Source organism: Hemitrygon akajei, chromosome 14 (assembly GCF_048418815.1).
Source record: "Hemitrygon akajei chromosome 14, sHemAka1.3, whole genome shotgun sequence".
Lineage (NCBI taxonomy): Eukaryota > Metazoa > Chordata > Chondrichthyes > Myliobatiformes > Dasyatidae > Hemitrygon > Hemitrygon akajei.
Window position 1 is genome coordinate 106,153,231 of NC_133137.1, and position 12,542 is coordinate 106,165,772.

Below are 12,542 nucleotides of genomic sequence, written 5' to 3' on the forward strand. Positions count from 1 at the left end.
TCTGAATTTACTTTTTTTACTGGAAAGCGTGTTTTGTTTAATATTAATATATATATTTAACACAAATGTACCCATATAATTATTTTTTGCCTCCTTGAATAACTTCTGCATCAGACAAATTTTCCTAATTTATCCAGCAATTCCATATTACTATTGTAGGGTAATGTAATCAATGGAAATGTACATAATTCACAACCACCTACATTCAGTTGGGGTTTCACTTTAAGAGGCTGGTCTGACATGATGATGTAACTATGTATTTTACTGTGCTTTGTGTTCAGTGTTTGGAATACAATAAATAAGTTGTTATGGCTTTTCTTAAACATAAAAGGCCTCCACTGTTTTTGTGTGATTGAGAATAAGGTTGTCTGCACTTCACATAGGCTAACTCTCTGCAGTTAAATGCCACATAAACCAGATTAAAATATAGCTGGTAACAAGAACCCATCAAATAGTTTCTGGACAAGAAAGGGGCTATTTGAGGGAGCTGAGAAATAACTCCAAAATATCCCATCAAACATTCCCAGATCAGGACACAGCCATTGTTCAATGTGCAACACAAATTTCCTCAAGGCACCATCCATGATGGGTCCCTATAGCTTTCATGGAAATCCAGTGTTAATGTGCTGTATCCAGGATGTCACTGAAGTTAGAGCTGCCACATGCGAGAACATGTAAAGAAATTCCCAGCAAAACTCTTTCTACGCAATCCCATCAAATATATCTAGGGCTAGTACAATATGTCACAGAAATGCAATAAATTTCATTACTTATCCTACCTTGTTATTCATCTTTTGCACTTTTATTTATTTTGTAACCTGTAGTAATTTTTTTTTAATGTCTTTCACTGTATTGCTGCCACAAGACAGCAAACTTCACAACATACGACAGTGACCATAAACCTGATTCACAAGATCACAAGACAAAGGAGCAGAAGTAGGCCATTTGGCCCATCGAGCCTGCTCCACCACTCCACCATGAGCTAAACTATTCTCCCATCTAGTTCCAATTTCCCGCTTTTTCCCCATATCCCTTGATACCCTGACTAATTCGATACCTATCAATCTCCTCCTTAAACACCCTCAATGATCGGGCCTCCACAGCTGTATGTGGCAACAAATTCCATAAATCCATGACCCTCTGGCTAAAAAAAATTCTCCTCATCTCCGTTTTAAATGGGTACCCTCTAATTCTAAGACTGTGGCCTCTTGTCCTGGACTCACCCACCAAGGGAAACAGCCTTTCCACATCTACTCTGTCCAACCCTTTCAACATTCGAAATGTTTCTATGAGATCCATTAGATTCCAATTTAAAGCTGATATAGGACTGGTAAAAGGCATACTAACTCCAAGTTCAGAATCAAAATCAGATTTAATACCTCTGGCATATGTTATAAAATTTGTTTCCTGGCAGTAGTACAGTGTAATATTTAATAATAAAAAAACTATAAATTACAAAAGAGAAAATTAAATAAGTATTGCAAAAAGAGAATAAAAAAAGTAAGGTAGTGTTCATGAGCTCATTGTCCATTCAGAAATCTGATGATGGAGAAGTTGTTCCTGAAATGTTGAGTGTGTGTCTATAGGCACCTGTACCTCTATCTTGATGGTAGCAAAGCGAAGAGGGCATGTCCTGGGTGATGGGGGTCCTTAATGTTAGAAGCTGCCTTTTTGAGACAATGCCTCTTGAAGATGTCTTCGATGCAGGGGAGGCTAGTGCGCACGATGGAGCTGGCTGAGTTTACCAATTTCTGCAGCTTTTCTTGATCCTGTGTTACGACCCCTCCACACCAGACGGTGATGCAACAAGTTAGAATGCTCTCCATGGTACATCTGCAGAAATGTCTTTGGTGACATACCAAGTCTCATCATGTAATACAGCTGCTGTCATGAATTCTTTGTCAAGATGTTGGGCCCAGCTAGATCTTCAGAGATGTTGACACCAAGGAACTGGAAACTGCTCATGCTTTCCACTGTTGATCCCTCGATGAGGACAGGTGTGTTCTTTTGACTTCCCTTTCCTGAAGTCCATAATTAATTCTTTCCCCTTTCAAGATAGTTATACACCATCTTGACATGAGGGAATATTGCTGTTCATTATTCTTTAACTGCCAACACTTACCAAAAGTATTGGAACAGTTTGGAAATCTGACCACTACCTACCCTAGGGCAATTAGAGATGGGCAAGGGTGCCATGGTAGCATAGGAGTTAGTGCAATGCTATTACAGATTGGGACTTTGGCCTTTGGAGTTCAATTCCAGCATCCTCTGTGAGCAGATTTGTACACTCCTTCCTATGTGCATGTGGGTTTTCTCCAGGTGCTCCAGTTTTCTCCCACAGTCCCATGACATACTGTTGGTAGGTTAACTGGTCATTGTAAATTGTCCCATGATTAGGCAAGGGTTACATTGGTGGGTTGCTGTATAGCTTGGCTCCAAGGGCCAGAAGGGCCTATTTTGGGCTGTTACGAAGGATGAACAACTCTGATGGGCAGAAGGGTACAGAGTTGCCCATGTTCCCCTCCCCTGGGAGAATCACAAACTGTTACTGTTACCACGCTGCTCATGAGAGAGAATGAGAGAGAGACACAGATAAGAGGAAAACAAGTTGGAACATCTGCTGCTGATAACACCGGGGGAGAGAGACCATATTATGACTCCTGTAAGACTCACGGCTCCGGAGAGGGCTGTTTACGTAGTACCATCCTGCTCATTAAAATTCCTCAGTGGACAGCCGGAGTGGGCTGGTTTGATGGGCTAAGCCATTCAAAACTGATTGACACCTGAGACCCCGTGAGTGGGGATAAAAGTGAGGTCTGGGGAGACACCCCTCAGACACACCAGGAGACACACTAGTGAGCATCAGAAACCCACGAGAAAGTGTGGGGCATCGGGGACCGAACGGATCGGTCAATTTCACTCAAAGTGGTTATAGCGAGGCCGGTGGGGGCTTGTGTGTGTGTCCACCCTTGCCTGGGTGACGAGTCCACCACGGAAGAACGGTCTAGCTAAAGGACAGAGGGGTCATGCTTGAATGGCCACAACAACACATCGACGGATCAAGATCGTAAAGGAAGATTTGCAAGACAATAGCTGTCACTGTTTGATCGCCCTCTCTCTCTCTCTCTCTCTCTCTCTCTCCAACAATTACAACACATCAACCAACAACTACCTCAGCCTGCATGAACTGAACTGAACTTTATATTTCCATGTGACAATACATTATCCCCTAGACAATGATAGAGCTTGTTTATTATTGATTATTATTATACCCACACTTCTAGGTTTAGTATTGCTAAAGTGTATTATCTGTATATTTGCATTGATATTGTTTTGTATATTTTACTAATAAACACTTTTGAAAATAGTACCACCAGACTCCAACGGACACTTCTATCTTTGCTGGTAAGACACCCAGTTACGGGGTACGTAATAAATTGGGGCCTCGTCTCGAGATTTGATACCAAATTGGGGGGCCAGTGAATCGGGCTATACGTCCAGACTTTGATCTGGTTGCATAGGTAACCAGACGGGAATCCAGCAAAGATGGATATAGACAAATTTTTAGCAAATCCGACTTTGAAGGTGCTAGAGGATGCCAAAAAGACGGACTTGGTGAATATTGCTAAAGGTTTAAATATCACAGAGGTGAAGTCGTCAATGAAAAAGTGGGAGATACAGAGGCACACACACACACACACACACAAAATGCTGGAGGAACTCAGCAGGTCAGGCAGCGTCTATGGAGAGGAATAAACACAAGAAATTCTGCAGATGCTGGAAATCCAGAGCAACACCAACACACACACACACACACACACACACACACACACACACACACACACACACACACACACACACACACACACACACACACACACACACACACACACACACATGTCCAGTATTACATGGACAAGGATGTGTTTTCGGCTGGGGTATTGGATCTGTTCCCGGAAAAGAAACCAGTTGTTGGGATGGTTCAGTTAGAGTTGGAAAAATTGAGGTTGGACGCGGAACAGAAGAATAGGGAGTATGAGCTCCAGCTAAGGGAGTTAGAGGCGAAAAGGGAGAAGGAAAGAGCTGAATGGGAGGAAAAAGCCAAAAAGGAGAAAGAGAAACAGAGGGAGCATGAACTTAGGTTAAAACAGCTGGAAGCAGAGGAAAGGGAGAAGGAGAAACAGAGGCAGCATGAGCTGGACATGGAGAAGTTAAAGCAACAGGGAAGAGTCCAAGCTGCAGACTGAGAGGAGAAGTTTAATGTTAGTAGGGAGTTTAAGTTAGTACCTCCGTTCGAGGAGACAGATGTTGACAGTTACTTCTTGCATTTTGAAAAGGTGGCAGTGAATCAGAAGTGGCCCAGAGATCAGTGGGTGGCGTTGTTACAAAGTGTGTTAAAAGGGAAGGCTCAACGGGCATATGCAGCGTTGTCCGAGGAGGAGTCTGAGGATTATGAGGAAGTAAAGCAGGCTATCCTTCGGGCCTACGAGTTGGTACCTGAAGCGTATAGACAAAAGTTCAAAGATTTAAAGAAACTGTGGAATCAGACGTATGCAGAGTTTACCTATGAAAAGGGTGTGCTCTTGGATCGCTGGTGTGCTGCAGAAAAGGTGGAGGAGGATTTCCATCGTTTCAGAGAGTTAATTCTGATTGAGGAATTTAAAGGTTGTGTTTCGGATAATATCCGGATGTATCTGAACAAGAAGCCGAATAAGTCTATATCGGAATTTGCCAGGTTCGCAGATGAATATGCCCTAACCCACAAGACAAAGTTTTCCTCAAATAAGAGTTACGAGAAAGGTAGTAGGGACGGTAGAGAAAGTCCACCGGCTAAGGTAGAGAATAAGCCGGGAGCAAGTGGTAAAGGTAAGGAGGAAGAAAAGCAGGCTGGCAGGAAGGTTCCTGGCTTGACCTGTTATAATTGTGGAAAGGTTGGTCATATTGCATCTAAGTGCTTTGCTCCAAGGAAGGGGACAGGAAAAGGGAAAGCAGCAGTCCCTACAGGGTGTATTGCGTTGATCAGCAAATCGACGAGAAAGGCCAATGTAGATAAAATATGAGAGGGGCGTGAGAAATTTATTTCATAAGGGACAGTGTCTATGAAAGAGGGAGAAACCCCAGTTCCAGTGAGGATCTGGAGGGATACTGGGGCTGATCAGTCATTAATCCTAAGTAAGGTGCTAGATTTTGGTCCTGAGACTGGAGAAGTAGTTTTGAGAGGCATAGGAAAAGGAACAGAAGCTGTACCTTTGCGTGGGATCATTATAAATTGTGACCTGGTATCTGGACCAGTTGAAATAGGGGTGCGGTCAGAATTACCGAGAGACGGCGTGGACGTCCTTCTTGGTAATGATTTAGCAGGTGGTGATGTGTGTTCAGCAGTGAAGCTGACGAGCAAGCCTGTGAGTGCTGAGGACCCGCCCCAGATTCTAAGATCTATCCCACATGCGCGATCACTCGCAGCATGTCGAGAAAGGCGGCTGAGAAAGAGGTCAGTTTAAATCAGTCCAGTGTTGATTTGGCTGAGACATTTTTACCGACCCTGTACCAAGAGGGGTTAGGGGATGGTGAAGCGGAGAATAGGGAGGTGAAAGAGAGCAAAGGAGAGGAGGTAGACCTACCATTAGCCAAGAGAGAATGTATAGAGGCACAGAATAAAGATGAGAAACAGATAAGGCAGTTAGAAGGTCCAGGGTTGGACATGGATGATCTGTCTGGCTTGACAGAGCAGCTTTAAGTTGAAAAATTTTAATGTGTTCCCGATAATGATATAAGGGCAGTCCTAAATGAAAAGGATGCCATTACCTTGAAGAAGTCTGTTGGGTTAGCAGATGAAGTTGTTTTAACCCGCAGGGCTGAGTTTACTCCGGAAGGGAGTTGCCCAGAGAGTAACTGAGAGGATCAGGGGAACTTCAAATTTGAAAAAGGGACTGGTATGGAGAGCCTGGAAAAGGTAGATGTCCTGTTTGAGTGTGTTCAAGATGTGGATGCACATGGTATTGAACCTAGTAATAAAACTCAGGAAAAGTCTGAGGTATCTGATTTAGTGGAAAAGGAATGCAGTCCTTTTGGGTCAGATGGACTTGGTTCAGTGAAGAAAGGGTTAACCTTGGTACCAGTGGAGAGTGAGAATTCTCAGTTGTTTGTGTTAGAAGGTGTGTTAAAAGTTAGTGAGGAGATGAAAGGTGGTGATGTGAATATTATTGAAGGAGAAGGGAAAGGTGTTGTTCCTAAATTGAATAAAGAAAATTTAAAGTCTGGATTGGTTTTAGAAGCAGTAACCAGGTTGAAGGAACAATGGCTTGTTAACAAGGTGCCTGTGAATCAATTACAGTTTGTTTTAGAATGTAAAGGTAAACAACTTGCTGATGTTATTCAAGGATGTGATTTGGAGGGACAGAACCAGAAATGTTGTTTTGACAAAGAGGGATCACTTGCAGATGTGAAACTGAAAACTAATAGAATAAAGGGTCCTGAAGATAAAATTAATGACTTGCTCAAAAATAAAGAATTGTGTGGAAGTTCAGAAAACAGGCTAAGTTTGGAAAACATTGGTGATAACTCCTATGAAAGGAGTATGCGAAAGCCTATTCCACACTGGTGAGCAAGCTAACCACGTGAGAGTTAAATGGAAAAGGGGCAAAGGTTGACAAATGCCACAGGATCTGGTTTTGAGGGATTTTGACAAAGCATGTGAAAGATAAAAACATCATGGAAGATTGACTGTTAAGTTTAAAAGTAAAATAAAGATTAGTATTTGCATAAACTTTTGTAATGTGCCACAGTATAATCACACATGTATTAGTTCACATTTTGTAATATACCTTTAAGCTAAGATCATAACCCTTTAGTTTTTTTTTGCTAACATGAAAAAAAAGGTGGTTATTAAATTGGAGTCTGATGCTACAGGAATTTATTAAGATACAAGATATTAAGATACAATATATTAAAAGGAAGTGACAATGTAATCGCTGACTGTTTATCTAGATTCTAAGTTGAAGGTATATCTGTATTGCTTTATAGTTAAAAACACTTCTGTATTTTTGCTAAACTCTGTAATCCTGTAAAACGCTGTACTAGTTAATTTTCCCCTTTGGTGAAAATTCCTAGAAGGATGGGGGTTTTACAAAGGATGAACAGCTCTGATGGGCAGAAGGGTACAGAGTTGCCCATGTCCCCCTTCCCTGGGAGAATCACAAACTGTTAGTGTTACCACGCTGCTCATGAGAGAGAATGAGAGAGAGACACAGATAAGAGGAAAACAAGTTGGAACATCTGCTGCTGATAACACCGGGGGAGAGAGACCATATTATGACCCCTGTAAGACTCACGGCTCCAGAGAGGGCTGTTTACGTGGTACCATCCTGCTCATTAAAATTCCTCAGTGGACAGCCGGAGTGGGCTGGTTTGATGGGCTAAGCCATTCAAAACTGATTGACACCTGAGACCCCATGAGTGGGGATAAAAGTGAGGTCTGGGGAGACACCCCTCAGACACACTAGTGAGCATCAGAAACCCAAGAGAAAGTGTGGGGCATTGGGGACCGAACGGATCGGTCAATTTCACTCACAGTGGTTATAGCGAGGCCGGTAGGGGCTATATATATATATGTACAGAAAATCCAAAACTACACACACAAAATGCTGGAGGAACTCAGCAGATCAGGCAGCAGCTATGAAAAGGAATAAACAGTCAAGTTAGGGCTGAGATCCTTCTTCAGGACTGAGAGGGAAAGGAGATGTCCGAATAAATAGGTGGGGGGGGGGGGGAGGGGGAAGAGGCTAGTTGGAAGGTGATAGGTGAAACCAGGTGGGTAGGAAAGGTAAAGGGCTGGAGAAGAAGGAATCTAATAGGAGAGGAGAGTAGACCATAGGAGAAAAGAACGGGGAGAGGTGATAGGCAGGTGGGAAGAAGTGAAATGGCAGACTGGGGGAGGGGAGTGTTGTTTACCAGGAGAGATCGACATTCTTGCAGAACTACTATAATCTCATTGATTAACAAACCATGCTGAGCAGTAGGATAGCTCAATTACGCTCATATTTCCTGATTTTCTAAGACAGCCCCCTGAGAAAACATTGATTAAATGAAACGGAAAAAGAATTGCTGAGAAATGTTTGGAGATTTCTTGAGATAAAATTGAGATAGGTTGGTAATTGCAGTAGTCAAAATAGGAGGGACACAGAAGAGGAAAAGCCAGTGGATAAGACGTTGCGCTAAATGATAGGAGATGATAAATAAACTGCTCAGGAAGAGTCAGAGTCCGTAAATAACAGAATACTAACGGGATCAGATAAAGTTATAAACGTCGACCACACGCAGGTTTAACAAGCAGACGGTTCTACTGACGTCATCACGTCCGGTTGGACAACGTAGCGAGTGAGAACAAGACAACGGGGCGCGCGACGTGGCGGTTTGGGACCAATGATATCTCGCGCACTAACGAACCAATGAGAAACGGCAAATGTGAAGGCAACGGTGAGGCGGGAATTCTGGAAGCGACCGGTGATTGGTTGCAACGGGGGAGCTATTTCCGTCTGAATGCAGGAGTGGGCTATTTCCGGTAGACCCTCTGAGAGTGAGTGGAGGAGGCTTAAGAAGTGAGAAGAGGTGGGTATTTGAATTAAATGTTCTTTTACAATGGGCGACTTACGGGAGAAAAGAGATGTTAATTTGCGTAGCGGTGATTTGTTTTTGAACGATGAAGAGTTGTCATATCAACCCAGTTTGTTTAATATATTTTAGGTTAATAGACCATCTTCTATGAAGTCACTGGGCAACCATTATCTGTTGAATATGTTCACATTTGGTCCCCATCGTTCCAGGTGAAATAGAAGCATATTCGACAGGGAGTTTATTTTTGTTACTAATTTGGGTTTATACCAAAGAATGTGCTCTTTTTTTCATTATTGTGGGGAGAACTTAATACTTCGATTTTAATTTTAATACTTTATTGTGTCTGAGGTGGATAGAAGCACCAGCTAGTTTGTCTACAGATAAAATTCAACCATCAAAAAAAAATTAAATGATCTATTATGGAGGGGTAAATGTTGGCAAACCTATTGGGGGATCACAACTTGTGGTATGTATCCCTCAAAGCAAATATGATCCTGGTTTAGTTTCTTGGTTAAAATATGATACAACATTGTCTCAGCATCTGAGGTAGCTGCTGAGGTTCTGACTTGGGATTAGAACCTAGAACGTTCTACTGAGTCAAGACTGTCAAGGTTGCAACATCAGATTTCAAACACCAAAGAGAACATGATTTGGGTTTTATTTCGTAGTTCATCCTTAGTCCTTGATTCAGAGTAGGCAGGATGGTAGGGCAGTGGAATGTTTCTCCTCCCTGATGACTACTTCTATGGAAAGTGCACTTGGAGCTCCTGACAAATTGGGTCAAGGAACAGGAAATGGTTCTGGAGAGATCCATGATCATCTGGAAAGCTGAGGGTTTCAGGGATGAGACTTTGCTGAAGTGATCATGTCCAAGCTGCAGATAGATGAATGACCATTAGGAAAGCTGTAGAAGGTTGTAAATTTAGTCAGCTCCACCTTGGGCACTAGCCTACAAAGTACGCAGGACAGCTTTAGGGAGTGGTGTCTCAGAAAGGCAGCGGCCATTATTAAGGACCTCCAGCACCCAGGGCGTGCCCTTTTCTCACAGTTACCATCAGGTAAGAGGTACAGAAGCCTGAAGGCACACACTCAGTGATTCAGGAATAGCTTCTTCCCCTCTGCCATCCGATTCCTAAATGGATATTGAACCCATGAACACTACCTCACTTTTTTTAATATACAGTATTTCTGTTTTTGCACATTTTAAAATCTATTCAATATACATAATTGATTTACTTGTTTATTATGGTTGTGTTTTATTTTAATTTTTTCTAGATTATGTATTGCATTGAACTGCTGCTAAGTTAACAGAATTTCATGTCACATGCTGGTGATGATAAACCTGATTCTAATTCTGAATTAGGCATCTGTCTAGGGTTCCCCTGCGGCCATTGGTCTCAGTATCATGTATACTCATTTTGATACTTTTGATGGCTGTGGGAAATGGTCTATCAGTGCACAGTAGCACTGCGGCTAGCTCTTAAAGCTCAGCAAGGAGGGTAAAGTCAGGCACAGTAATGATGAAAGGAGACTCAATGCAGGGAATGTAAAGTGACAGTACACTGTTAATGGCCAGACCTTAACGGTGTCGATGAGCAGAGGGATTTTGGGGTACAAATCCATAGCTCCCTGAAAGTGGCTACACAGTTTGATAGGAAATGTGAAGATGGCGTTTGGTATGCTTACCTTTATTAGTAAGGAAATTATGATGCAACTTTATAAATCTGGTTAGGCTGCATCTGGAATGTTTCTTTTAGTTCAGATGGCCCCATCATCATAGGAAGGATGTTGAGAATTTAGAGAGGATGATGAGGAGGTTTACCAAGGTGGTGCCTGGAATAGAAGACTTGCTATAAGGAGTGGCTGGGCAAATTTGGGTTGTTTTCTCTGGAGCAGAAGGGATAAGGTTAAAGGAAATGCCTGAGGCAAGTTTTTTTAATATATACACAGTGGTAGACGCCTGGAGTGTACTGACTGAGATGGTGGTGGAGACAAATATGATAGGGATGTACAAAAGGCTCTTTGATGGTCAGGAAATTTAAAGCTTTAGACATTATGTAGGCAGAGGTTGGGCATTTGATTGCTAAATTAATTGGTTCAGCTAAACATTGTGGGCTGAATGGCCTGTTCCTATGCTGTACTGTTCTACATTCAAAGACATAGTGTCGAAATGCATTTGAATTTTCCTGTTAAGTTTATAGCAGCAATAGTCCAATGAGATGTCAAAAATGGTAATTCCCCAGGTTCAAATTTTTGCCTTCTGAACAATTTTATTTTGATTTTTTAAGGTCTTGTATTATTTAAACAAATTAATGTAATGTTCTATAGTTTCTGCATGTGAAGATTTGTGTGCCCAAGGGATTTGTAGGTTGTGTGAAGTAGTTTAGCCAACACGGATAGTGAAGAGCGTTCCCAGTCCTGCTGAAGGGTTTCAACCTGAATCATCGACTGTACTTTTTTCCATAGATAATACCTGGCCTGCTGAGTTCCTCCAGCATTTTGTGTGTGTTGCTTGGATTTCCAGCATCTGCAGATTTTTCTCTTGTTTGTGTTTAGCATTCCTAGTTTACTTGCTTTTGCGTATGGATGATTCAGAATTAATTGATTTTTGTGATGCATTCATGTGCTGTGGTCATTTTGCTATTTTGCTGTAGAAGATTGGAAATGTGTTTTAAATGATTTGCTACCAGTGTGGAGATCACTAAGATCAGACTTCATTGAGTGCTGATCTCAGGAAGGCTGTAGTAATTGGAGAAAGAAATAGCTTGGATTAATGTAAAGTGTGCATTTACATTGTCATGCTTGTGCAGTGCCATGTCTGGTTGTGATAATTGATACTGACACATGCATTGAACTTGATTAGGCTCATTTCATAATGAAAATGTCATTTCTCAGTGTCACATTTTGATCCCTTCAGGGGTATGGAAAGTGGTGAAATGGCATTAAGAACATGAGTTCGCTTCTCTCGCCTTTAAAGGAAAGCCGATCTTTTTGTGTACACAGTTGTCCCTCTTTAACAGACTTTTTTGTGTGGAAGTGTAGTGTGATTTCATTTTGTGTATATTTTTCAAATATACACTTGAAATTGCATCTTGAAAATGAGGTGCAGGATTTTGGACCTTCCCCTTTGATTTATAATTTAACTCTACGCTTACACATCTTCTGAATTATGTTAACACTTGTTAAGTTTGTGCAAGTTTCATTAATTGTTGCTCTATGGTTTGTCACAGAAGATGGGATCTAGATGGAATTGGCCATGTTAGAAACTGCTGAAGTGTAGATAAGCTCTTTTAATAGTTCATGACATCATGGCATTTTAAAGAGAGATTGCTGGTAATAGGAAACCTCAAAGGTTTCTTTTGGGGGGGGGGGGGAGCTGTTACTTCACTATTCCTGGTAAAATAATGATAGATGTTTTAGCCACTTGAGCAGTGAAAAACAGCAAAATGATTTTAAAAAATCTGCAAGGCATTGTGCACTTTGTTATACTGAATAACTTTGAAGTTGAAATTTGAGGATAAACATGGTGGTTAAACTTTAAACTAGCAAGTGTAAGTCCAATAATTATATTAAGAGTTAAACATTGCACTTTCATCTCTGTGAATTAACTTTTTTTTGGTGCTTGTTCAATAAATTTAAGCAAATGCTGCAGTACTTTTCAGAATGAAGTGACATTTGGGAAAAATTGGTAGCTGGAGACTCATTTGTATTTATTAAAGGGATAGAGACTTTAGTTATGTTAATTATGTGTTTTGGTATCAAATTCTTATTCAGGAGAGCTAAGATATGTGTGGTCATCTTTGCTCAGCTTATCAGTGAACAGTTGAATTGAATTGACTTTATTTCTTGCATCCTTCACATAGATGAGTAAAAATTTTTGCGTTACGTCTCTAAATGTGCAATTATGGTAATTATGATAATTTATAATC

At 41.3% G+C, this 12,542-nt stretch overlaps 1 protein-coding gene across 2 annotated transcripts in view; it reads left to right on the forward strand.

The window, feature by feature from the left end:
- The first annotated feature begins 8,481 nt into the window (after positions 1–8,481).
- Positions 8,482–12,542, forward strand: part of LOC140738887 (calumenin-like) — a 31,509-nt gene continuing 27,448 nt past the window's right edge. For both annotated transcript variants that reach the window (XM_073066880.1, XM_073066879.1), the window contains exon 1: positions 8,482–8,607. The gene's annotated coding sequence lies outside the window, so the exon portion shown is untranslated. The remainder of the gene's footprint in view (positions 8,608–12,542) is intronic.